This window comes from Acomys minous (genome assembly GCF_964271855.1).
Source record: "Acomys minous genome assembly, chromosome: 1".
Lineage (NCBI taxonomy): Eukaryota > Metazoa > Chordata > Mammalia > Rodentia > Muridae > Acomys > Acomys minous.
Genome location: NC_140483.1, coordinates 100,455,379 through 100,481,564, shown reverse-complemented (window position 1 = coordinate 100,481,564; position 26,186 = coordinate 100,455,379). Strand labels below are relative to the sequence as shown.

The window sequence follows — 26,186 nt, the reverse complement described above, 5'->3', positions numbered from 1 at the left end:
GAAATCTGGGCCATCACCGGGAAGCCCCAAGGAGCATCTCAATATAACACTTACTAGGCCAGAGAAGAAGGTAGATTTTTCCCATGTTCAGATACTTTTTCAACTTGAAAACTCAGGAATCATTGCTAGGTTCTTCGCCACTCTGAAAACCCAGGAGAAGACAAAATCAGTGAAGCGAGATAGGAAGCCTAATATTGGTCCATCACATGTTCCCTCGTGAGAACATGAGACAAGGCCAACAACCCAGCCTGCCTTTTATGGAATTGTCTTCATGTTAAAAGGCTGTGAAACTGTGCAAAGAGTAGTGCAGCATGTGCCAAGGACTTGGCTAATATTTTGACCCAGCTACTAAATGTAAATAACATGGGGAAAGGTTAGTTGACCATTTGTCCAACTTTACAGTGCTTTTAGTGTGGGGTATAAATCACACTGACCACCTAATGCTAGCATAACTATATCCTCTTGCCTATCTGTAAGACTTATCTTTATAAGGCACACAATTTTAACTGCAGGTTAGAAAACAGTCCCATGAAAATTTCAAAAGTTTTCCCAGAAAATTTTAGTAAAAATCAGCTCAAGTGTAACACTTTTGAACTTTTTCTTAAAAGTCTTTTGAAAAGTATAAGATAAGCTACAGGGATTATATAATAAGCAATTCTAGTGAGTTACATCAGTTATTTTTTATTTTTAGTAAGATTTACACCTTACATGTTCTTACTTAAAGCAAAGAACAATCTTCCATCCTTTTTCTCTTTTTGAGTACTGTACTTGTTTCAAATTTTCTTTTCTAGGAAAACAACTAAAATAAATGTTCTGAGCTCCCTATGAAAGGAATTTCAGAGTATCTGAAAGCAAAATCAAAGCAACGGAAGGAGGGGTATGTGAAGAGATCAAGACAAAAGGAGGGAGGGGATGGGAGGGGAGAGAGAGAGAGAGAGAGAGAGAGAGAGAGAGAGAGAGAGAGAGAGAGAGAGAGAGAGAGAGATTCTGCTTTTATGCTTATATTTTTGAGATTATAATATAATTGAATCATTTCCCCCTTTTGGTTGCTATCCCCCTCAAACTGTGCCATATATCTCTCTACCAACTCCCACTCTTTTTTTGTGTGTGTACTTGTTTTTAGGTTACTTTTAAGAGTTGTTGCTTCCTGGATACCCCAGAAGCATTTAGAAAACAAGCTCCATGTAAAAGCTGTACCCTCAATACCCTAGGCCACCACAGCAGGCACTGTTTTCCTCTCTATCTGAAGTGCTTAGCTTATGACAGCAGAGGGTTCTACCTGACTCACTCATGGAATAAATTATCATCGTGGTCCTGTTAGCAAGCCCAGGACAAGACAATGCTAAGACAGGTATAATATAGGAATAATGAAGACCCAGGTGTAAATAATTAAGGTTGTAATTCAAGCATATCTTACTCGTGACATCATTTATCAATGTCATGAGAAGTCCCTCAGTGAAATTACAGCCTTACATGCAGAATTTAGATGTACACTACTGCCTGCCCTCCATGAAAGATGTTCCTATTAACAGCGGGTGCTAGATACATTAAGAGTCAGGGGTGGTGTTGATTCCAACTGCTGAGTCTCTTCTTTCCTTCTTTCTTTCTTTGCTTGCTTGATTGTTGTTCTCCTGTAATCAAAATGGACACACACTGTATCTTGAATATACTCTTAGTTAAGCAACAATTGTCCTCCATTTGGAGGGGCATTCAGAGGACAAAAAGCAAGATTGAGAAGGTAAAAAGGACAACTTCTGGGCAGTGGCCAAAATAAGCTGAGATGAGCTCCCCAATACAGCTAGCTTCTCTAGGCGCCTTGTCCTGGGGATTCATTCTCCATCTGTAGTGTGCTGGAACGTTGGGAGGGCTGTTATATCCACCTGGCAATGTCCATCCATTCTAGTGACCCCAAATTTTGTCTGCACACTTGCATGTGTTTTTGAAACTAAGCCATCCACACCACTCTTAAGATTTCATTGTTATTACTGAGAAAGACTAAAAGTCATGTGTATGACTGGTTAAAAACAAGAATAATTCATGGACGAGCATTCTGTGGCCAGCACCACTAAATGATTCACAGGGAGACTTAATTTAATGTTCAGGACACTCAAGAAGACAGGCATTATTATCTCACTTAGAAAATGAGGGAGTTGACTGACACAGAAATAAATATATGGTGTGCAACTCGGCCACTCCAGTTAACATACTAAGAAAACACCTTAAGTTTTCTTCATTAATGTGTTATAATTTTCTCAAATTTCAAGAGTAAATGTCTATTTTTTTTACAGAGAAAAATATTTTACTAAGTTCATCTTTATTAGATATAAGGGAACAGAACAAACCTTCTAAAGCAGACAGAAAGAAATTTTTGTTTTCAGTAGGGATTGTGAGACAGAATTGATGAATTAGTTTCCTTTAGTTTTCATTTGGGATAGGGAGACAGCTATAAATGATGAAATCAAAATTGCCCTTGTTTCTTAAAACATGTACACACACACACACACACACACACACACACACACACACACACACACTAGCAAACTTCTCCAGGCACGGATTTCCATAGTGTTGCTGGCGATGTGCTTGCTTCCACTCTCTGTGCTTTCTCCTGTGTAAGGAAGCCTCAGGTAGATGTGATAACTTGTTCTTATAAAGAGGAGAAGAGAGAGCAGAAAGGATGCCATTGTGGAATTGAGCCTATCATCCTTCTTTCAAAAAGGATTGGTTGCTGTATGCTTGGTTGGGGCAATCTGTCCCTTGTTACCGATTTATACTGCTCCGTGGGACTGTGTTAGAAAAACATTATTATTATTAGCAGTCGTAATACTTGGCAGCCATTCAGTGCATTTCATCAAAGACTCCAAGAGCTAAGCCATCAATCAAACTTGCCTTGGTGTGCTCCTGGGAGGAGGTGGTATTATTTCTGCTCAGAACAGAGGTTAAGTGACTTGCCCAAGGCCTTGAAGCTGGTGAGATTTGGAGCTGGGAATTAAACCCTGGAGACGCGACACCCAGCATCCCACTCTCCTTCCTGAAGCACATTGCCTCTGCCTGTCGGAAAGATGTAGGGATAAATAAAGCATCTAATAGAAGAATGACCTGCTCCCCAGCATGTGTTCCGATGTTCAAGCTCTTCTGGCATGAAAATGAAAAAAGCACAAGTTGATTCGCTTAGAGCTGGAGCTAGTTCCTTTTTAGTTTGGCACACATTCTGTTCATTCCTTTACCAAATATTTACCCATTTACCCGGGGCTATTCTGTGTTGGTGTTTCTCTGTGGACCCAAGGAAGTTGAAATCAAGACAGCCATGGCCTATTGGGAATTCTCAATCTCTTATGAAAAACAGGGAAACAATAGGGGTTTTTTTTTTCATTTCTAACTGATCTCCTTAATGTGGATGACTGTATAGTGGTCCACATTTTATGCCTCAGTTTTTTTTTCTCTTGAGAAATGTATCATGGATTATAATCACATGACCTTAGTGTCATAGCAATATAAAGTCACAAGCAATGTATACACAATATAGAAAACTAGAACTTTTTATTTTATTGAAAATAAGTTATTTCTCATACAAAATATCCTATTTATAGTTTTCCCTCTCTCCACTCCTCCCAGATCCTTCCCATCTGCCCTCCCCTCTGGGTCCACTTATTTTCTCCATATTAGAAAAGAACAGACTTCCAAGAGACCACAACCAAATATGACAAAATAAAATATAAGATAAAGCAAAAACTATCATATCAAAGTTAGACATGGCAACCCAACAGCAGGAAAAGAGTTCCAAGAGCAGGCAGAAGTGTCAGAGACCCACTTGCTCTCACAGTCAGGAGTCCCATAGAAGTACTAAGCTAATAGTTATAATATGTACCCAGAGCACCTGGTACAGATCTATGCAGAACCAGTGTTTGCTGTTTCAGTCTCTAAGCACTCATGGGCACCTTGCTTAATTGATTTAGAAGGCTTTGTTCTCCTGCTGTCCTCTGTCCATTCTTTCTGCTTCCTCTTCTGCAAGATTCCCTGAGCTCTGAGGTGATGGATTTGATGGGGTCTTACAATTTCGACTCTCCTTGAGTAATGTCTGGCTGTGGGTCTCTGTATCTGTTACCATCTGCTGATGCATGCAGTCTCTCTGATGATTCCTGAATAAGGCATTGTCTATCAGTGTAACAGAATAACAGAATATCATTAGGGGTAATTTTATTCTTTTCTTACCTTTCTTTTTTTCCAATAGTGTTTGGTTTTACTCCAGATCTCTGAGGTATCTAGTATCTGGTTCTTGGTTACGAAAGCAGTGATAGGTAGAAGTTTATTCTTGTAGATCTTAAGTTAGATCAGACATTGGTTGGCTATTCCTACAGGCTCCCTGCTACCATCTCTCTAGAATATTTTGTAGGCAGGACAGATTGTAAATCAAAGATTTTGTAGCTGGGGTGATGTTCACGTTTGTTTTTGGGTACCCTGAAAAGTAGCGTCCTTCATCAAAGAGACTACAATATGGGGGCAAAGGTTCCATGTAGTCACCAGCATGACTTCTCTACTTTCATTGAGTTGTGTGGAAATTGGTTTCTGAGATGGGGGTCCACTGTCAGTCTTCAGAGAGAGAAAGAGAGATGTTTTGTTTTAGCAGCAGACTGTGTTTGGCAGGGAAATTTCCTTGAAGCTCCATTAGCCAATAACTCAATTGAGTGCATTCTATATCCTCCACTGGAAGCCTTGCCTGGTGACAAGAGATGGCCAGCTGAGACTCCAGAGCTACCATTACTAGGAATCCTCATTAGGATCACCTTTATGGATTCCAGGAAATCTCCACTGCACTATGCTTCCACTCCATCTCTCCGAAGACCTCTCCCCCGTTCCAGCCATCTCTACCCACACTCTGTACCTCCACCCCATCTCCCTTCACCATCTTAAATCCTCATTTCTCTCCCTACCCACCCCTAGTCTGCATGTTAAATCTACTCTATTTCCTCCTCCCAGAGAGAATCATGCATACCACTAGACACCTTCTCTTTCCCTAACCTCTATGGATCTATGAACTATAGCTTGGCTATCATTTACTTAAGAGCTAATACCCAGTTATAAGTACCTATCATATTTATCTTTCTGTTTTTAAATGACCTCACTCAGTATGATTTTTTTCTAATTTCATCTATATGCCTGAAAATTTTATGATGTAATTTTTATCAGATAAGTAATAATCTATTTAGAAAACCTATCATATTTTTTCTTTATTCATTCTTCTATTGAGGAACATCTAGGTTATTTCCAGTTTCTGACTACTATGAATAATATCACAATGAACATGGTTGAGCAAATGTCCTTGTCATAGGATGGAGTGACCTTTGGGTATATGCTCAAAGTGGTGTAGCTGGATCTTGAGGTAGATCCATTCCCATCTTTCTGAGGGACTGCCATGTTGATTTCCATAGTGGCTGCACAAGTTTGCATTCCCACCATCAACAGAAAAGTGTTCCCCTTCCTCCACATCCTGGTCAACATGAGCTGCCACTTGTGTTACTAATTGTTTTAGTTAGGGTTTCCATTGCTGTGAAGAGAAACAATTACCAAACTCTTATAAAGGAAGACATTTAATTGGGCCTGGCTTACACTTTTAGAGTTTTAATCCATTATCATCATGGTGGGAAGCATGCATGACCACCTGTATGTAGACTTGGTGCTGGAGGACCCAAGTGTTCTACATCTTGATCCACAGGCAACATAACCTCAAAGCCTGCCTCCACAGTGACATATTTTCCCCAACAAGGCCACAGCTAATCCAAGAAGGTCACAACTCTTAATAGTGCTACTCCTTATGCTCATAGGGTATCAAGTCTCTTCTTGGTAACCTGCTATCCTTCCCCTGAGTGCCACCAGGTCTCCCCCTCCAGGGGACATGGTCAAATATGAGGCACCAGAGTTCGTATAAAAGTCAGACCCCACTCTCCACTCAACTGTGAAGAATGTCCAGTCCATTGGCTAGATCTGGGTAGGGGTTCTTTAGGTGATTCTCGGCTACTTGAGTTTCCTCTATTGAGAACTCTGTGTTTAGCTCTGTACCTTATTTTTCAATTGGATTATTTGGTTTTTAGTATCTAGTTTCTTGAGTTATTCCTGTATTTTGGATATTAGTCCTCTATCAGATGTAAAGTTGGTAAAAAATCATTTTTTCATCCTGTAGGCTGCCTCTTTGTCTGTTTGTCAGTGTCCTTTGCCTTACAGAAGCTTTTCAGGTTCAAGAGGTCCTATTTAGTAGTTGTTGATCTTAGAGCCTGTGCTATTGGTGTTCTGTTCAGGAAGTTGTTGCCTGAGGTTATGAGTTCAAGGCTATTCCTTATTTTCTCTTCTATCAAGTTTGGTATACCTGGTTTTGCGTGGAGGTCTTTGGTCTACCTGGTCTTAAGTTTTGTGCAGTGTGATAAATATGGATCTTTTTGCATTCTTCACACACAGACATCCTGTTTAATCAGCACCATTTCTAGAAGATACTTTCTTCCAGTGTATATTTCTGGCTTCTTTATCAAAATCCAGGTGGCTATATGTGTATAATTTATGTCTCATCTTCAGTTCTATTCTATTGATCTGAGTGTTTGTTTTCATACAAATATCATAAGGTTTTTAAGACTATATCTTGGTAGTACAACTTGAAATCAGGAATGGTGAGACCCCAAGAAGTTGTTTTATTGAGCAAGATTGTTTTAGCTATCCTGGGTTTTGTTTTTGTTGTGGTTGTTGTTGTTGTTTGGTTTTGTTTTTCCATATGAAGTTGAGAATTATTCTCTCAAAGTCTATAAAAATTTTTATTGGACTTTTGATGGGGATTGTATTGAGTCTTTCTGTAGAATGGCCACTTTTACATTTTAATCTTACCAATTTGTGAGTGTGGAAGATTTTTCCATCTTCTGATATCTTCAATTTTTTTCAAAGACTTAAAAGTTTTAATCATACAAGTTTTTCACTTGCTTGTTTAGTGCTACTCCAAGATATTTTATGTTATTTGAGGCTATGGTGAAAGGTGTTTTCTTAATTTCTTTCTCAGCCTTTTTGTCATTTGTATATAAGGGGTTTACTGATTATTATAAGTTAATTTTGTATTCAGTTTCGTTGCTGAAGGTGCTTATCACCTGTAAAAGTTTCCTGGTAGAATTTTTATGGTCACTTATATATACTATTATATCATCTTTAAATTATTTCTTTCCAATTTACATCCCCTTGATATTCAGTTCTCTTATTGCTCTATCTAGGACTTCAAGTACTATATTGAATAGATATGGAGACACTGAGACAGTGGACAACCTTGTCTTGTTCCTGATTTTCTTGTCTTGTCTTTTCTTTTTTTTTTTTTTAACTTTTTCTCCCTTTAACTTGATGTTGGCTATACGCTTCTTCCAAATTGCCATTATTATATTTAGGTTTGTCTGTTGTATTCCTAATTTCTCCAGCATTTTTATCATGAAAGGGTATTGGGTTTTGTCAAAGACATTTTATGCAACCAATGAGATTATTTTTTCCCTCATATTGTTTATATGGTAGATTATAATTTTTGATTTTCATATATTGAACCATCCCTGCATCTCTGGAATGAAGACTGCTTGATCATAGTGGATGATCTTATAGATATGTTCTTGAATTCAGTTTGTGAGTATTTTATTGAGCAAATTTACATTATTGTGCATGAGAGAAATTCTTTTTTACTTTTCTTCTTTTTCTTCTTCTTCTTCTCCTTCTCCTCCTCCTCCTCCTCCTCCTTCTTCTTCTTCTTCTCCTTCTCTTGCTGTTGTTGAGCCTTTATGTGGTTTGGGTGTCTGGGAGATTGTGGCCTCATAAATTGATTTGGGCAATGGTCCTTCTGTTTCTATTTTAAGACATAATTTAAGAAGTATTGGCATCAGCCATGTCTTTGAAAATCTGGTAGCATTTTATACTAAAGCCATCTGACCCAGAGGGTATTTTTTTGTCTGGAGAATTTTAATGACTGCTTCTATTTTACCAGGGGTTATTAGTTAATTTAAATTGTTTTTCTATTCTTGATTGAATGTTTGTAAGTAGTACCTATCAAGCAAATTATCTGTTTATTTTAGATTTTTCAATTTTGTGGAATATAAGTTTTAAAGTATGTCCTATGATTCTCTGGGTTTCCTCACTATCTGTTAAGTTCTTTTTCTTCATTTCTGATTTTTTACAAGATTTTCTTTGCATTCATTTTATGCTGAATTTATTCCCATTCCATAAGTTTTTGTTTCTTTAGCTTTTTCTATGATGTGTTTTTCCTCCTATGCAACCTCCTTTCTGGATTAAAAAACATTTGTTCGGCCCAAGACCACTAATCATTTGCTTTACTGGATAAAACTGCATTGCACGGGTGGTTTTTCGTCTGCGAGAGCACCTGTGGTACATATACACTATGGAATACTACTCAGCTATTAAAAACAAGGAATTCCCGAAATTTGTGGACAAATGGATTGAGCTAGAAATGATCATAATGAGTGAGGTAAGCCAGAAGCAGAAAGACTCAAATGGTATATACTCACTTATATCTGCATACTAGCCCAAGGGGCATGTCCCACGGAAGCCTTCTCTTACCAGGAAATGGGGACAGAGGGGAGGACATCCTATTGGGATGCTAGATGAGAGAAGCATGGGAGAATAGCAAAGTAGAAGGATCCAGAGGGTCCTAGAAACCTACAAGTAGAACATTATGGTAGGCAGATTTGGGCTCAGGGGTCCCGCTCAAACTAAGGCACCAGCCAAGGACAATACAGGTGGTAAACTTTAAAGCCCTACCCAGATCCAGCCAATGGACAGAACATTCTCCACAGTTGAGTGGAGAGTAGGGTATGACTTCCACACGTACTCTGGTGCCTCATATTTGACCATGTCCCCTGGATGGGGAGACCTGGTGGCACTCAGAGGAAGGATAGCAGGTTACCAAGAAGAGACTTGATACCCTATGAGCATATACAGGGGGAGGAAATCCCCCTCAGGAACTGTCACAGGTGAGGGGAATAAGGGGAAAATGGGAGGGAGGGAAGAATGAGAGGATACAAGGGATAGGATAACCATTGAGATGTAACAAGAATAAATTAATTTAAAAAATTTTTTAAAGAAAAATTTGTTCCTTTTCTGTGAGGATAATCTCAGTGTGGCAAGGGGAGTCATGCATAAATTAATCTGGCCATGAGCTCTGTACAGTGCTTGGCACATCTTAGGTACTTTTATAACTCTCTGAATTTTAAAACATGTGCATCAAAACCTCAGTATTCTTTTTTTTGTGTGTGTGTGACTGACCCTTTGTCTAGCTCTGTTCCTTGGCCTAGGACTTGTACACATGCTTCTAAAGTTCAGATACTTGGCTTGTAGGATATGCATACCCTTGGTTACCAGAGAAGTTTCACGGGAGTTCTTAAAATGAACACGAAGATTTGAATCTCTTGATTTGCATGTTTTTTTTTAGGGTTTACTGGATCAAGAGAATAGTGAAGCACCTTCACAGGTCACATTAGGGTGCTTACAGGAAGAGGTTTTTTTTTTTTCTGATTTTGTTAATTGAAATAGTCTTTCTGTGTTTAAATTGGATAAGGATTCATCTATCTTGTTGATTTCCTCAAAGAACCAACTCTTTATTTCATTGACTCTCTGTATTATTTCCTTTATTTCTATTTTGTTGATTTTAGCTTTCAGTTTGTTTATTTCTTGCTGTCTACTCCTCTTGGGTTGTACTTACTTCTTTCTGTTCAGGTGTGCTGTTAAGTTGCTAGGAGGAACTCCCCCCGAGCCCCTCTCCTCTTTTTATGTAGGCATTAATGCTGTGAACGCTCCTTTTAGCACTGCTTTTATTGTATGCTACAGTTTGTGTGTACAGTTTATTCATTTCCATTGAACTCTAGAAAGTCTTATTTTTTTTTATTTCTGTTTTCACCATTTTTCATTCTGTAGAGAGTTATTCATTTCATGAGTTTTTTTATTTTTTTGTTCTTTCTGTTATTGTTGATATCTATTTTTAATTTGTGGTGGTTTAATAGGATACAGAGAGTTATTTCAATTTTCTTGTATCTATTGTGACTGTATCTGTATCTATCTGTGACTATTTGTATCTGAGTAGGAAGTTAGTTTTGGAGAAAGTTCCACGGGATGATGAGAAGAAGGCATACTCTTTTAGTGTTGAGTGAAATGGCCTATAAACATCTGTTACGTCCATTTGGTTTATAACTTCTGTTATCTTCAGTATTTCTTTGTTGAGTTTTTGTCAGGATGGCCTGTGCACTGATCAGAGTTCAGAATTGAAGTCTCCAGACTGTCAGTGTGTGAGAGTCAATATGTAATTTAATTGTTGTAGTGTTTCTTTTACAAAGTCGGGTGCCCTTTTGGCAGGGGATAGATGGTAAAAGTTGAAATGCCATCTTCATAGATTTTTCCTTTTAGTATAAAGTGCCCTTTCTCATCTCTTTTGATTAGTTTTGGTTTGATGTCTATTTTGGAATATTTTTCCTAACCCATTTCCCTAAAGTAATGTTTATCCTTGATGTTAAGGTGAATTTCTTGGATGCATCAGAAGGATGGATCCAGTTTTTCCATTCATTCTGTTATTCTGTGGTTTTTTGTTGGATAATTGAGACTGCTGATATTGAGAGATAACAATGACCGCTGGTGGTGGTGGTGGAAGTGAAATTTGTGAGTGTGTGTGTGTGTCTGTTTGTCTCTGTGTGTGTATGTGTGTGTCTGTGTGTGTGTGTGTCTCTGTGTGTGTATGTGTGTCCCTTGTTTTGATTTTCCTGGTGTGAGGGTTTTTCTTTCCTGTGTTTTTGTGGTTGTAGTTACCTCCTCAGGTTGGAATTTTCCTTCTAGCACCTTCCATAGGGCTGGGTTTGTAGATAAGTACTGTGTAACATTGACTTCATCATGGGAAATGTGACTTTTTCCATCTGTTGTGATTGAAAGTTTTACAGGATACAGTGGTCTTGGCTGGCATCTGTGGTCTCTTAGAGTCTGCAGGACTCTTCTGGCTTTTAGACTATCCAGTGAGAAGCCATTGTATAATTCTAATAGGTGTTACTTGGTTTATTTCTCTTGCAGATTTTAATATTCATATAGTGTGTTTATTATGTTAATTATTATGTGGCTCAGTGACTTCTTTTTCTGGCTTAATCTGTTTGGTGATCTGTATACTTCTTATACCTTGTTTGATAGGTATATGCTTTTGTTAGGAAAATTTTCTTCTATGACTTTGTTGAAAATATTTTCTGGACCTTTCAGCTAGAATGTTGTTTCTTCCTCTATTTCTGTTTTTCTATATGTATGATATATATATATATATATGCACATATATATAATTTATTCATATTATACCTCAATTGTTATCCCATCCCTTGTATCCTCCTATTCCTCCCTCCCTCCTGCTTTCCCATACTCGCCTCCCCTATTACTGTGACAGAGAGGGACCTCTTCCCCCTGTATATGCTCATAGGGTATCAAGTTTCTTCTAGGTAGCCTGATATCTTTCCTCTGAGTGCCACCAGGCCTCCCCATCCAGGGGAGGTGGTCAAATATGAGGCACCAGAGTTCGTGTGAAAGTCAGTCCCCACTCTCCACTCAACTATGAAGAATGTCCTGTCCATTGGCTAGATCTGAGTAAGGGTTTGAAGTTTACTGCATGTATTTTTCTTGGCTGGTGCCATAGTTTGAGCAGGACCCTTGGGCCCAGATCTGTCCATTATAATGTTCTTCTTGTAGGTTTCTAGGACCCTCTGGATCCTTCTATTTCCCCATTCTTCCATGCTTCTCTCACCTAGAGTCCCAATAGGATGTCCTCTCCTCTGTCTCACTTTCTTTTAAGTGAAGACTTTTATGGACATGCCCTTTGGGCTAGTGTCCAGATATAAGTGAGTATATACCATTTGACTCTTTCTGCTTTGGGATGAACTCACTCATTATGATCGATCATTTCTAGTTTAATCCATTTGTCCACAAATTTCGGGAATTCCTCGTTTTTAATAGCTGAATAGTATTCCATAGTGTATATGTACCACAGTTTCTTTATCCATTCTTCTACTGAGGGACACTTAGGCTGTTTCCATGTTCTGGCTATTATGAATAAGGCTGCTATGAACATGGTTGAGCAAATGTTCTTGTTGTGTGCTGGAGCATCTTCTGGATATATTCCAAGGAGTGGAATAGCTAGGTCTTGAGGAAGCCCTATTCCCCTTTTTCTGAGATAACGCCAGATAGATTTCCAAAGTGGCTGTACTAGTTTGCATTGCCACCAGCAATGAAGGAGTGTTCCTCTTTCTCTACATCCTTGCGAGCATGTAGTGTCGCTTGAATTTTTGATCTTAGCCATTCTGATGGCTGTAAAATAGAATCTCAGAGTTGTTTTGATTTGCATTTCTCTGATGACTAAAGACATTGAGCATTTCTTTAAGTGTTTCTCAGCAATTCGATATTCCTCTGTTGAGAATTCTGTTTACTTCTGTGCCCCATTTCTCAAATGGGTTATTTGGTTTGGTGGTGTTTAATTTCTTGAGTTCTTTATATATTTTGAATATTAGACTTAGTCAGACATAGGGTTGGTGAAGATCTTTTCCTATTCTGTAGGCTATCAGATTTGTTCTGTTGACAGTGTCTCCTGCCTTACAGAAGCTTCTCAGCCTCATGAGGTCCCCTTTATTAATTGTTGACCTTAAGGCCTGGGCTGTTGGTGTTCTTTTGAGGAAGTTGTGGCACATGGTTTGGACTTTATTTCTGTTTTTCTTATATTTGATATTCCCTTAGTGTTCCAGAATTCATGGATGTTTGTGGGTTTTTAGATTTGATTTTCTTTGTCTGATGTATCCATTTATTTTACTGTGTCTTTAACATCTGAGATTCTCTCTTCCATCTCTTATATTCTCTTTGTGCAGCTTCTCTCTGTAGTTCCTGTTCGAAATCTTAAATTTTTCATTCCAGAATTCTCCCAATTTGTTTTTCCTTTATTCGTTATATTTTTTAAATTTTAGGTCTTGGAAATTTTATATGTTTTCTTATTTGAATATATTTAATGTATTTATTCATTTCCTCCAACATTTTATTTGTATTTTTTCAGATTTAATCAAAGCACGTATTCATTTTCTGTTAGGGAACCTCTATCATCTTCATATAGTTGTTTTAAGGGCTCTTTTTTTTATGTTCCAGCTAGTTTGGAACATTCAAAGCCTGCTGTGATAAGATAACTGAGATTTTGTGGGGACATATTTCCCTGGATGTCACTGATTGTGTTCTTACACTGGAATGTACAAATCTGCATTTAGGGTGAACGTAGGTCTAGGTGCTGATTTTTTAATTTGTTTTTGTTGAGTGAGTGCTTTGTTCCTTAGTTTCTGTTTCCTTGCTGAAGTTTTTGCAGAGTATGGTGGTGTATGTTTCCTGTTTTCCTGGCCTGCTCAGCTGCTGTGTTCACAGAGAAATCCCTGCTAGTGTTGGAGGATGGGATACTGGGAGGAGTTGAGAGAAGAAAGGCTTGAGAGGAAACAATGTTTGTGATCCTCTGGGAATGAGGGCAAAGAAGAAAGGGAGACCACAGCAGGTTACCGGCTACAGAGCTGGGGATTGGATCTCAGGAGCAGTAGGAGAGCTGTGGGTCTGCGCACAGCCAATTTGTTGCTCTCAGAGAGGCAGCGCTTATGTTGAAAGCGGTGCCTGATGGGGTGAAGGGCTGAGTCAAAGCAACATGTTGGAGGAGGGAAGTTAGAAGGGAAAGATCTGTGGGATCTACAGGACAAGAGAGCCGGGGGGGGGGGGTGGGGGGTGGGGGGGGTTGAGGACAGACAAGACTTCCAATGGTGCTGTGTGCAGTGTTGGGGATGAGACCAAAGATGGATCTGGGAGAAGAAGGAGAAAAGAGAAGGTCAGAAAATTAGATTTTATCCTTTAACTTTAAATGAAATAGTTCATCAATAATAATTCTGTTTTGTTTTTGTTTTTGTTTTTACTTGATGAAGGCAAGATAATAAGAAACTTTAGAAGCCAGGCTGTGGTGATGCATAGCTTTGATTTCAGCACTATGGAGGCAGAGGTAGGTTGATCTCTGAGTTTGAGGCTAGCTTTTTCTACAGAGCATGTTCCGGGGTAGTCAATCAGAGTTGCACAGAGAAATTGTCTCAAAAAAGCACAACAAACAAACAAAAAAGTTTTAGAACTAGATCAGAATTCCAAAGGAGCACAATAATTTTTGAGAATTTACTTTTACTATAAAAACAATTAAAAGGTTTAAAAATCTGTGAGAAGTTAAATCCCAGTCTTGCTCTCAGGAAACAAACAAACAAACAAACAAACAACAACAACAACAACAGTGTCCTGTACTAAAAGAGGAATCTGACCCAGCATTTTCATTTGACTTTTTTTATTGAACCAGCATTCTGTCAAGAGCTGAGAACCAGGCTCTAAGTCTCTGCATACATTAAGGCATGAGTCAGCAGGCTGGGTAAAGACTTATTCAGATGAATCTATAGATCTGGTCACTGAAATTCCAAATTAACATTAAACGAATGCAAGTACACCAAGCATAAGGCACTTCCATGTCACCATGGATATCAACAGTTTCTTCTAACCAGCACAGGCACTGAAGTGTTCAAGCAGTGTGGAGACGGGCCACGAGCAGGAGCCTGCACATTACCATCATCTCATGTCTGTGGCAGTATCCTACTTTAGTCATCTGCTCCTTATTGCTGTGACGGTAGACTGCATTTGGTAAAACAAAGCAACAGTTGTTTGCTTTAAATCTTATTTAAGGACAAAATGGGATATTGCTCTTTATGACTACCTGAGGAACTCCTAGAGTGTTATGAATAAGTAAACAGCAAGTGTCTCTTTTGGAGCAATAAAAATTTTTTGGAATATATATGCTTGTTTAAGGTGGGCTATTTCTTGCTTGCTATGTTACAACAATAATAATGGGCAATAAGAATAATATAGTTTTGCCAATCTATATCTGATCATATGAAAGCAGGAACATGGCTTAATTTTTTTCCCTGATAGTGCTTTGTTTTAAAAACTAGACCATAGACAACTAGTGTTTAAACCAAAAAAGCTATTTACAGTCATGATTCATTGTGGCAGGTGGTAGTCATAGTCACAATGAAAAGAAAATGACAAAATTTCTCAGCAAATTAAACCTAGGGGATACCATCCTTAATCTGAAAAGGTATATGTCCAAATACATAAAGCTAATAAGTGTAATTCTTTTCCATTAAAACAGAGAATGACACAAACTTGCCTCTTCTTATTTGGATTAGTCACTTATATACAATGTTTACCAAGGCAAAAGAAGAAAAATACAAAAATAAAAAAAATGAGTAAAAACTAAAAGTCTAAATATAAACTTTCCTATTTGCTGATGTCATCGTTGTCTATGTACAAAATCCCAAGAAATCTATACATACACATATATGGAGGGGCATACTATTAGTATTAATTAGATGCCAAAAAGATTTTTTAATTAATTATCCCATTTCTTTAGCAACAAGTCATTAGAAAATGAAGCTTAAAAATAATTCAACTTACAAGAGAAGGGAATCTATTAACACCTGGGGACTAATTTAATGCTTCTAGGATGAACTATAAATATTGCTGAGTTTAAACGCAAAGTGGTTTGACGTGTTAATGGGGTGAAAGATTTGATAATATTATGATGCCCCCTCTCACCAAAATAGATCAGCAACCATCAACATCACAGTGAGCATCTCTCTGGAAATTAAGAAACTGTGCCTCTAATACAGAAACTTGACGACTCTAAAACTGTCAGTTTTGTCAAAAAGAAAATGAAGTTGCATGACTCAGATTTCTCAAGTTCAAAATTTAGTATAAAAGTAAAGCAATTAAGACAGTGTGATATTAGTAGCAACAACCATCTCAAACATGGAAAGAACTGAGCCTCCAGCAGACCATCCACATTTATGGTCAAATAACTCTGACAAAGTGTCAGCTTCAATGGGGAGAATACAGACTTCTCAAAACATGGTGTTGAAACAATTTGTTATTCATATGGAAAAAATTAGCTTTGATCCCTTGCCTCATATCTTAGGTTAAAATTAATTAGACATGGGTTATACTAAACATAAAAGCTAACTATAAACTTAGACAAAGAGACCTAGGAGAAAATCGGAAACATTGGGATTGGCAAGGATTTCTAATGAGCTCACCAGAAAATGCTCAGGGCAAAGGATGCACTGGACTTCATCAGAAGTAAAAATTTCTTTTCAACAGATACCATTGAGAGCATGGAAAGCTAGAATTTGTCTTGAGATACCTGCAGCACACACCTGACAAGGGCTTCTGTGGGCCTACGTGAAGAATGCATGTGTACACCTCAGTCAAAAGAAGAAAACAATCTAATATAAATAGGAATCGATTTGTACAGAGACATCACAGAGGCGGGTTTTTAATTGTATTCTTTTCCTATGGGTGCTTCCCAGGCTAACTTTGACCTCCAGCTATGGATGTTTGCTTCCTTGTTTTGTGGTGTTTTATTTGCTGTACAGGGGACTGTAGTCAGGACCTTGTAAACACTAGCTCAGCACTTTGCCTCTGAGCCATTCTAACCCTACTGCTCCCACCCATTTGTTTTTCTTTTCTTTTATCTTGCTTTGAATTCTTAGTCTTGAAACTGTAGGAGAGAATGCAGTTGTGCTTTTGACAATATAACTTCTCCCACATCCTCTGTTGACTTAGGGGATGCTACTTATTATATACACTGTAATAGGCCAAATAAGAGAAATGCACATCCCTGTATCTGTACCTTGTAAACCTCATTTTTAAGGATTAAAAAAAAAGAGAGAGAGAGAGAGAGTCTCATGTAGCTCAGACTGTCTTCACGCTCAATCTGTGGCTAAGGATAACTTTGAACTCCTGGTGCTCCTGCCTCTGTTTACAGAGACCTGGAATCATAGCCATGAGTCACCATGCCTTGTCTATATAGTGGATGATGCAGATTGGACACAAATCTTGCATACTTATCAGGCACTGTACCCACTTGAGTAGCATCCTCAGCCTCCTGGCAAGGTGTGCAAATGGATACTAAATATCTGCAAAATGTAAATTAAAGTCCTGGCATATCACTTTACATCTTTAGATTGGCTAAATTTAGACTATTTACAAGTATAAAGTGTTGCGATATGAACCCAGGGAAGCTCACACATCTCTTGCCTGTTAGAACTCTGGAGCAGTTCTCTCTAGGAGCATCTCAAAGTAGAAAGATACAAATCGGTGCTAAGAGTCTGGAAAAGTGGTGAGGCTATTTTGAATCTTGGGTTACATATGAGCTCTTCACAATGGCTAGGTGGATGAGGAGACAGTGGAGGAAGACAGTCATCAGGGTGGCTATAGGATGACTGATCTTGTGGGAAAGAGGAGGTATTCTCTAATTTTTGTGGGTTGTTTTTGTATACAAATGTGGTTGAAAGCTAACAGATCAGGATTTATAAAAAAAAATTGTTAACTATGGTTTTATGTGAAATTTCCTGACAGCACATCAGCGTGAGCCTGTGGGCTGCTCTGTTTGTCTCTTCCTGATGTTGTAAGGGATTATCACAAAATCTGACTGAAAACAGCACAAATTGATTATCTTACAGCTCAGTGGGTCAGAAGTCTGACCAACATCTCTTGGGGCTAAACTCGGCTTGTTGGCAGGCCTTCCTCCCTTTGAAAGACCTGGGGGCATTCTGTTTCCTGACTTTTTACAGTTGCAGGGCCACCCACACTCCATGGCTCATAGCTCCTTCCCTATCTTCAAGGCCAGTTATGCTATATCTCCCTGGTCCTTTGTGTCCTGTCACACTTCTCTGACTGCTGCTAGAAAGGGCTCCGACTCCTAACGATGAGTGGGATTAGCCCAGAATTATGTAGGTGATTAGGATAATACAGACATTGAAAAATCCCTTACCTTTAATCACATCTACAAACTCTGCCATACCAGGAAACCAAACAACAAGTTCTGAGCATTTGAATTGGGCACTTCTTGGGGTAGCTCTTACTCTGCCTGCGGCAGCTCTCATTCAAAATGTCTGACCTAGATCGCCCATGGGAACTTCTCGCTTCTGGAATTCTTCTCTACTCAATTTCCTTTCCTCTGGCTTACTCAAAAACGTGACAGCCCTGTCTAAAATAAGAGCTCTTCAAAGGCTCGGGATTCACTTAGCTCTTCTCCAAAATCTGGTGTGTGCACAAGTGCCCTGTAGAGGAGTTTTAATCCAGCAACACAGCTATTCTGGCAAGGAATCACATATAAAGACCTAGCTCTGTGTGATCTGGCGGAAATACATACATTCCCTTAGTACATATCTTTAATGCCAAACAATGAAGTCTAAATGAGGGGCAGACAAAGCAACAGATCAGAGAAGATTTGACAGTTTGAGTCAGAGATAGGATAAGCTCAACAAACAGAAAAGAGACAGTACTTAAGAGTATTGAGTGAGAGAGAGAGAGAGAGAGAGAGAGAGAGAGAGAGAGAGAGAGAGAGAGAGAGAGAGAGAGAGAGGCTGGGTGTTGCCAGGAGTTAATTTGTCTTGTTATCAAAGAATCTTTAGAATAATAAAAGCATCTTTAAAATGCCATATTCTGTAGGTCTCTGAGGCTTTTGAAGACCTTGCTTAACTGTTTTAACTTATATATCTATAGAATCATATCTATCTGTTAGACCTAGGATATATATTCTTGTGATATAATTAGACTAGTATTTGACATGACTATGATTTGTTCAGCTAACAATTAGCTTGTATTACTCAGTTATCCTAAATAGGCTGTAGCACCATATAGAAGTAAACCTTGTGTTATAATTGATTTGCAGGGGAATAATACCTCATATTAGATTATATATATATATATATATATAGTGTGTGTGTGTGTGAAGAATAATCTTTGATGTGAATTCTATACCAATGTATCAGAATTACACTTATTTTATATCAATATACAAAATTCTATACCAATGAATTAAAAATAACCTTATTTGTGAGTAACAATTAAGGCCTTGAGTTGAGAAGTAGATTCAAAAATCTACCTTTTATTCTACCCCTCTTCTATATTTCCAGATCCTCCTTTCTTTCTTTTGAGTTCCTATCTCCTTATCTATGAAAGAAACATAAAGGAAAAGAGTCTTCCCTGAATCCAATCTAGTTTTCTGTATAAGACCTATAACAACTTATAGTCATCTCCCATTAAAAATAAGCATCTAAAGACCAAGAGAGCAAACAGAAAACTACCCAACCCCGCCCTCACATAGAGGAAATGGGCTGTTGTTATCCTAATGTTTCTTCAGCATGATTTAGGACAAATAACAATTTTGAATGCCCCCTCAAAAATTTGGGGAAGATGGTAAAGAAAGCCAGGAACAGCATCTGTGGTCCATTTTCTAAATATTCTCCATCATGGATCTCAAGCTGTATTATAGAGCAACAGTAATAAAAACAGCATGGTACTGGCATAGAAATAGGCTTGTTGACCAGTGGAATCAAATAGAAGTCCCAGAAATAAACACACACACACACACACACACACACACACACACACACACACACACACACATACACACACACACTTATGCGCATTTGATTTCTGACAAAGAGTCCAAATCCATACAATGGAAAAAAGATAGCATCTTCAACAAATGGAGCTGGTCCTACTGGATGATTACATGTAGAAAAATGCAAATAGATCCATATGCACCATGGTGCACAAAACTAAAGTCCAAGTGGATTAAAGACCTCAACTTAAATCATTTCTTACACAAGGTCCTTTATTGAGGTGAGGTCTGGAAAACGCAGTGGGAATCTTATATGCTTCATTGTGCCTGCATGCACTGAGGTTTTCCAACTTTTCTTATTCTAAGTGGGTAGCTTAATAACTGATAAGAGGAGAAAGCTTCACAAATAATAATAATAATAATAATAATAATTATTATTATTATTATTATTATTATTATTATTATTATTATTATTTTGTTTTCCCCTTTATGTGATTGGCTATGTCTTTTTACTGGTGGTAGAAGGACTTGTGTTCAGTTTGGAGCTTAGAAAATGAGATTGGTATTAGAAACCAGACAAAAGTGATGTGCTTACATTCTAGATTACATTAATGCTACCACAAATGGGAAATCAAACTGTCATTGTCTTAGAGAAACTGGGATGGGAAATATATTTATACCAGACACATCATAAAATTAAGTTACTTCACATAAAATGTGAAGTACTTGAGCCCCAAGAGAAAATTGTTAAATATAGGCATATGCAAAGACAGTGTTTGACTACAGCAAAAATGGAAAATTTTTGATTGAACTATGACGCGAAGGCACAGTTGCTAACTAGACTCCTTGTGGTAGAAGGCCAGGCTGTTCCTGAGAAGCTTAGGACATTTTCCTATGGAAACTATATGGAAGAAGAGAAATAGTGGGTGGGGAAGAAGGGTCCAGTAACACCCTTGCCAAGCACCATTTCCTATACTCTAAGTCTGATTCTGATTACTCCTGCCATTTCTGAAAGCTCGAAGCCTGAGCATTTGACAAGGAAATAGTCTAAAAAATTGAACCGCATGTAAACTATTTATAGGTTTGCTAGCCCAGAGAAATAGGACGGACCGCAAACAGCAGCAGCAGCAAATTCCAAATTGGCCATAAATCTGAAATAGGAAATATCAGGCGTGCACTGGGCACGGTATGCCAGGATCAGCTTTTGAGCTAAGAAGTGTTTTATACATATAAACTAGGGGAACATCTTTCATTTGTTCTCTCCGCTTGTTGAAGGGGAAAATTGCAGCCCAGAATTGACACTCACAGCAAAGGCCTGTTACGTGACAAAGCATTGTTTATATTTTCTGCTTTATTACTGTAAGTGCTTAAACTATTAACAGTTTTGCTGAGGTAAAGAGGGTTTCACTGCTAACAGGAGTGGGCGAGAGCCTGCTGGACTCAAATGTGTGCTTTCTGTTTAGCCTCAGGCAGGTCCTTTAGCTTTCGTGCCTCAATTTAATCTTTGTACTCTCACAGAGGAACGCGTAGGGCAGCACTCAACGCAGTGGCTTGTAGCCTGGGGACACTCATGCCACCTTCAGGGGTCATCTGATACCGGGAGACAAAGTAAGTGACTATACAGTGACAAAAGATCTAGAGGTGTGTTAGGTGCTCCTTTCCACCCTAGGGGCATTATTTCATTGGCCCTGGGCATTTTTTCACTCCCCATCTTACATGTTCATCGAGGCAACTCTGAAAAAGGTTCAGCAATTTCCCCATAAGCTATCATTGAGCACCATATGCTTTTCTCCATGACAAATATTGTCTCAGTTATAATAATAATAACAACAAATATATCTGAAGTACATTTTGGAACAAGCAGGAACCTTAGTTTGATACAATTTTAAAAGACAAATGCCATTTCCAAGTCTTCAGTGGAGTCTTCGTGCTTTTACAATGGAGTGTGTGTGATCAGAACCCTCAGGGCTTCTGAGAGGTTCTTTTCAGAGCGCAGCAAGAGGTAGAAGCACTCATTATGTGTGAGTTGAAGAAAGCTGTGTAAAGATATAATAGTTTTATGTTAAGGTATACTATGTTACTTATTAATTTTTGAGTGAAAGTCTCATGTATTCAAGGTTAACCACAAATTCACTATGCAGAAAAGGATAACCTGGAGTGGCTTAGCCTCCTGTGTCTACTTTCTGAGTTGGAAGATTACAGATATGTCCCCTAACACCGGGTTTTCGTGTTCCTGGTAATACTTCAAGGACATGTATTTCAGTAGAAAATGAACTATATAACATCTATTACAAAATTAAAATTTATGAAGTACAGAGTTGGTTTTGGTGCTGAGAGCCTATCATCCCAGGTATTTTAGAGGCTGAGGAACGAAGAGTCACAAGTTCAAAGCTATCTTTGAAATATTTTGGGAAGACCAGTCTCAAAACAAAGAACAGCTGGGAATATAGGAATATAACTCAGTGGTTAGAGGCATTTATGTTACATGTATGTGAGTCTAGGGGTGTGTGTGTGTGTGTGTGTGTGTGTGTGTGTGTGTGTGTGTGTGAATAAAATGTAAAATGTATAACTGGTATAGAGAAATACGCATAGTTTAAAAAGGATCCATGTTTATGTGTGTAACGCCTGCATTCATACTGCTGGCATTCTGCTAAGCATCAGCATTAAGTACGTATGAGATGCTGTCGATGGTATTCTCTTCTACCCATGTTGCAGTGTGGGGTTGGCTTCTGTGCTCCCACATCACTATCACTGCTGAGGGACTTCTCGTGCTTCTGTGGTCTCTTTCCAGTTTTGTCTGGCAGCCAGTTTGAAGCATGCATATCACAGAAACGTGCTGTGTTAGAGACATGGAATCTCATTTCACCCTTACTGAAGGACAAAAGACAGGTAATAAATTCAACACACTTAAGGTGTTGAACTGGAGAAGTTTTGAGGTGTGGATGCATTTGTAGGACTACCAGCGCCATCAGAGTAAGGAGTATGTATCCCTCGTTCTCAAAAACCTCCTCAGACCCCCTTCAGCTCCCTCTCTGTGTAACCTGCTGTCATTCTACCCATTGGCAACCACTGATTTCCTTCATCACTTTACAGATTAATTGATGATTTTGAGAATTACATTGATATGTACGTATATGAAAAATTTATAAATTCTGCACTTATTTTTTTAAAGTTCTTAGATAGCATTTTTATTGCTTTATTTTTTTATAAATTTATTCTTGTTACATCTCAATGGTTATCCCATCCCTTGTATCCTCCCATTCCTCCCTCTCTCCCATTTCCCCCTTACTCCCCTCCCCTATGACTGTGCCTGAGGGGGACTTCCTCCTCCTGTATATGCTCATAGGGTATCAAGTCTCTTCTTGGTAACCTGCTGTCCTTCCTCTGAGTGCCACCAGGTCTCCCCCCTCCAGGGGTCTGCACTTGTTTTTAAACCAGGTTAATTTTGCCAAGGTCACAGTGTGGCCCCCAAAAGAACAGGAATCTTTGTATGCAAAGAGGCCTGTGGTAAACCAGAGAGTAAATCAGAGAAGATGCCTGGATTCTACAACTGCCACCACTCTGGGGATCCCCATGAAAGGAGAAGGGAAAATTCTCCCCTGGAGAAAGCATTAACCCTTGCCAAGTCAGAGCCATTGGGCTTCATCACTTCCACTAGGTGACACCTCTTAAATATTCCTTCTTTCCAGCTGGCCACAGTAGGAACCACTCTATGAGACTTGGTGACAAACTACATTCAAACCAAAGGAATAACAGTGTGCATACATGTGTACATAGTATGTGTATTTATAAACACATACATGCACACACTACAAATACACATATACATATTCATATATACATGCAAACATATACACAGAAAAGTTCATTTGTGTTTAAACTCTTCAGCAAAGTTCTGCCTTCTTGCCATTGAGTTCATCCCATCAGCACATACTGATTATACATTTCAGTGGGTGCTCAGTGTTTTATTATTTCTGCATCAGCATTGCACATTTTTTACCAAACAGTCATCTTTTCCCTCTTCCCTCCTTCTTAGCCTTTCATAAATATTGCTACATATTTAGATAGACTTTATGTTTTAAACTTTCACATATGACAGACAACAAGTAGCATTCATTTTTTTCTATGCCTGACGTAATTCACTTAATTCAGTGTCCTCCTGCTCCATTTAAGTTGCTACAAATGGTATTCTGTTGTTTCAACTAAGTCTCCTCTTCAATTTCATCCTATTTAGTTATCTGTAAACTACTGTACAGCTATCCTCACCAACGACATGTGCAAGTATCCCCTCTCTTTACAACTTTTAAATAAGGGAGTCTTTATAGCTCCTAAGATGTGTTAAGTACCTACTTTCTGAGAGACTAACAGAAGCTTTCATAGCTCTTTGACAACTATAAATCATGAAACTTTTATTAATTATATTTGTTCTTTGACAGTTTCATTCATGTATACAGTACATTCTGATTACTGCCACACTCTATCCTTGTCATCATTCCCTCATACCTTGCTATGCATTTACCAAGTGTATGTATGTGTGTTTGCACAAAGATTTTTTTGTTAATATTAATATTAACATTATTATTTTGTTTTCTCCCAAACTATGTTTAACCAGAGCCTTCTGTATGACTGCAGTCTTGGAAATATCCTTTGATGTGTCAATATGACCTTTGAAGTTAAGAAAGTCCAATATAATGTTCTTTCCCAAAATAAAAGGCATCAACATGTTATCCCAGACCTTAAAAAATAAATAAATAAATAAATAAAAAGAAAAAAAGAAATAAGTTGCTGCAAATGACAGGTTTTCATTTTTCTTTATAGCTAAGTAATGTACTGTTGTGCATATACATCACATTTTGTATTATTTTTTTTAAAAAATGCATCTTCTAAGGTAGAGAGAGCTGAGCAATTAAGTGTGTACTGCTCCTTCAGAGGACCCAAGTTGGGTTGGGTTCTCAGCATCCACACCAAGGCATTTACATCTCTTGTAACTCAAACTTCAGGGAACCAATGCTCTTTTCTGGCCTACATAGGCACCACAGCTATGTGCACTAACCTACACTCAGACATACACATATACACAGAATCACAAAGGTTCTGTTAATCTAAAAAAAAAAAACTATTTTCTTTGGGCATATAAGTTTTGAGGTTCTTATTGCAGATATTAGTCGTACATATATCTTTATTGCTGGGTGTCTTTCACAAAATAAATATATGGAAATTTTAATATTCATTATCTACTAATCAGTTATATGATTTTAACTATAGGGCTATTGAGGCAGTTATGCATATTTATTTACAAGTCTTTTATGCAAATGTGCTTTCTGTCTAGGCATGAAAGGGCAGTACCATCATGCAGCACAAAAGGCCTGGGGTTAAAGTACCTCTTGTGCCATTTGACCAGAAATGAGTAAGTGCCTAGGACAACACTTGGTATAGTCAATTACTGAATTTAATCTTAGAAATAGGTATTTAGCAGTAGTTCACTGAGTTTTTAATTTATATTTTCATAACTATTTATTGTTTTGACTATTTTTTCTATCTATTTTATTGTTACACATCTAAATCTTTGATAAAATGCTTATGTTCTTTGTGCATTTTATAATTTGACCTTTTGTGGATTTATTTTTTCTACCTAAAATTTAAAAATTCGTTATTTTATTTTAATTTTTTTTGCTCTATTTTATGTATTTGAGTATTTTTCTGCAGGAAGTTACGTGTACCTTGTTCATGCTTACTTACTTCATGGCCCATAGAGGTCAGGAGAGGGAGTACAGTGTTTTGGAACTGGTGTTACATGCAGTCAGGTGTTGCTCTGTTAGTTCTGGGAATGGAACCCAAGTTATGTATTCTTAACCACTGAGTCATCTGCCCATACCAAATATCTAAAAGTTCCTTGCATATTATGGCTTTAAGTCTCTTTCAGATACAATATTATCTTTATGCCCATGGTTTGTCTTTCAATTCTCTTTTTATTAAAAGCCTTTATTGGTTCTATTTTGCATTTCAACATGATATAATGAGATACACATATACAGACAGTAAGTGGTCACTATAGAAAAAATTTATTCACTTATTTTCTAGGAAAATGTTTAAAGGAAGTGGATAATAATATATATGTATCATACTCTTCATCTTATGGAAAAGACATTTCTTCTCCAGGGATTAACTAGAATATATCTTCCACTGATGTATGCTATCATGTTGGGAAGACATTTAGCTCAATTTTAAAAATCATAAATAGATATTAACTTTGTAAACATAGTGTGTTATATCTATTGAAATGGTCATACTTTTGTTCCTGATATTTAATGCTAAAGTAACCTTACATCCCTTAGAAAAATAACAATAGATTTAGATGTACCACTATTCCATTCATGCATTATTTGATTGTCTTATTTAAATCTTAAACATGTTTTACATCTATATACATAAGGTCTAATTTTTAATTTTTTAAAAAATATTTAACTGTTTTATAAGGAAGTAGACTTAGGTGAGGGGAATAGGGTGAAAGCAGGAGGGAGAAAGGAGTGGGAGGATACAAGTGATTGAGTTGTAATCTGAATAAATTAATTTTTGTTTCAGGTTCTGCTGAGCAACATAAATAGGAAATGCTTCCTGGCAGCAAGTGTTCTAACGGTTATGTTGTCTTTTCTTCTGCCCCATTCTAGTCCCTGTTTCTCTAACACACATTCATCTGTCA

At 37.9% G+C, this 26,186-nt stretch overlaps 1 long non-coding RNA gene across 1 annotated transcript; it reads left to right on the top strand.

Moving 5' to 3' along the window:
- Nucleotides 1-26,186, top strand: LOC311605501. The gene is made up of 7 exons (XR_014781988.1): nucleotides 1-70; nucleotides 792-877; nucleotides 13,971-14,044; nucleotides 21,005-21,094; nucleotides 22,278-22,375; nucleotides 24,816-24,893; nucleotides 26,069-26,186. It is a non-coding gene; the product is annotated as an uncharacterized lncRNA (long non-coding RNA).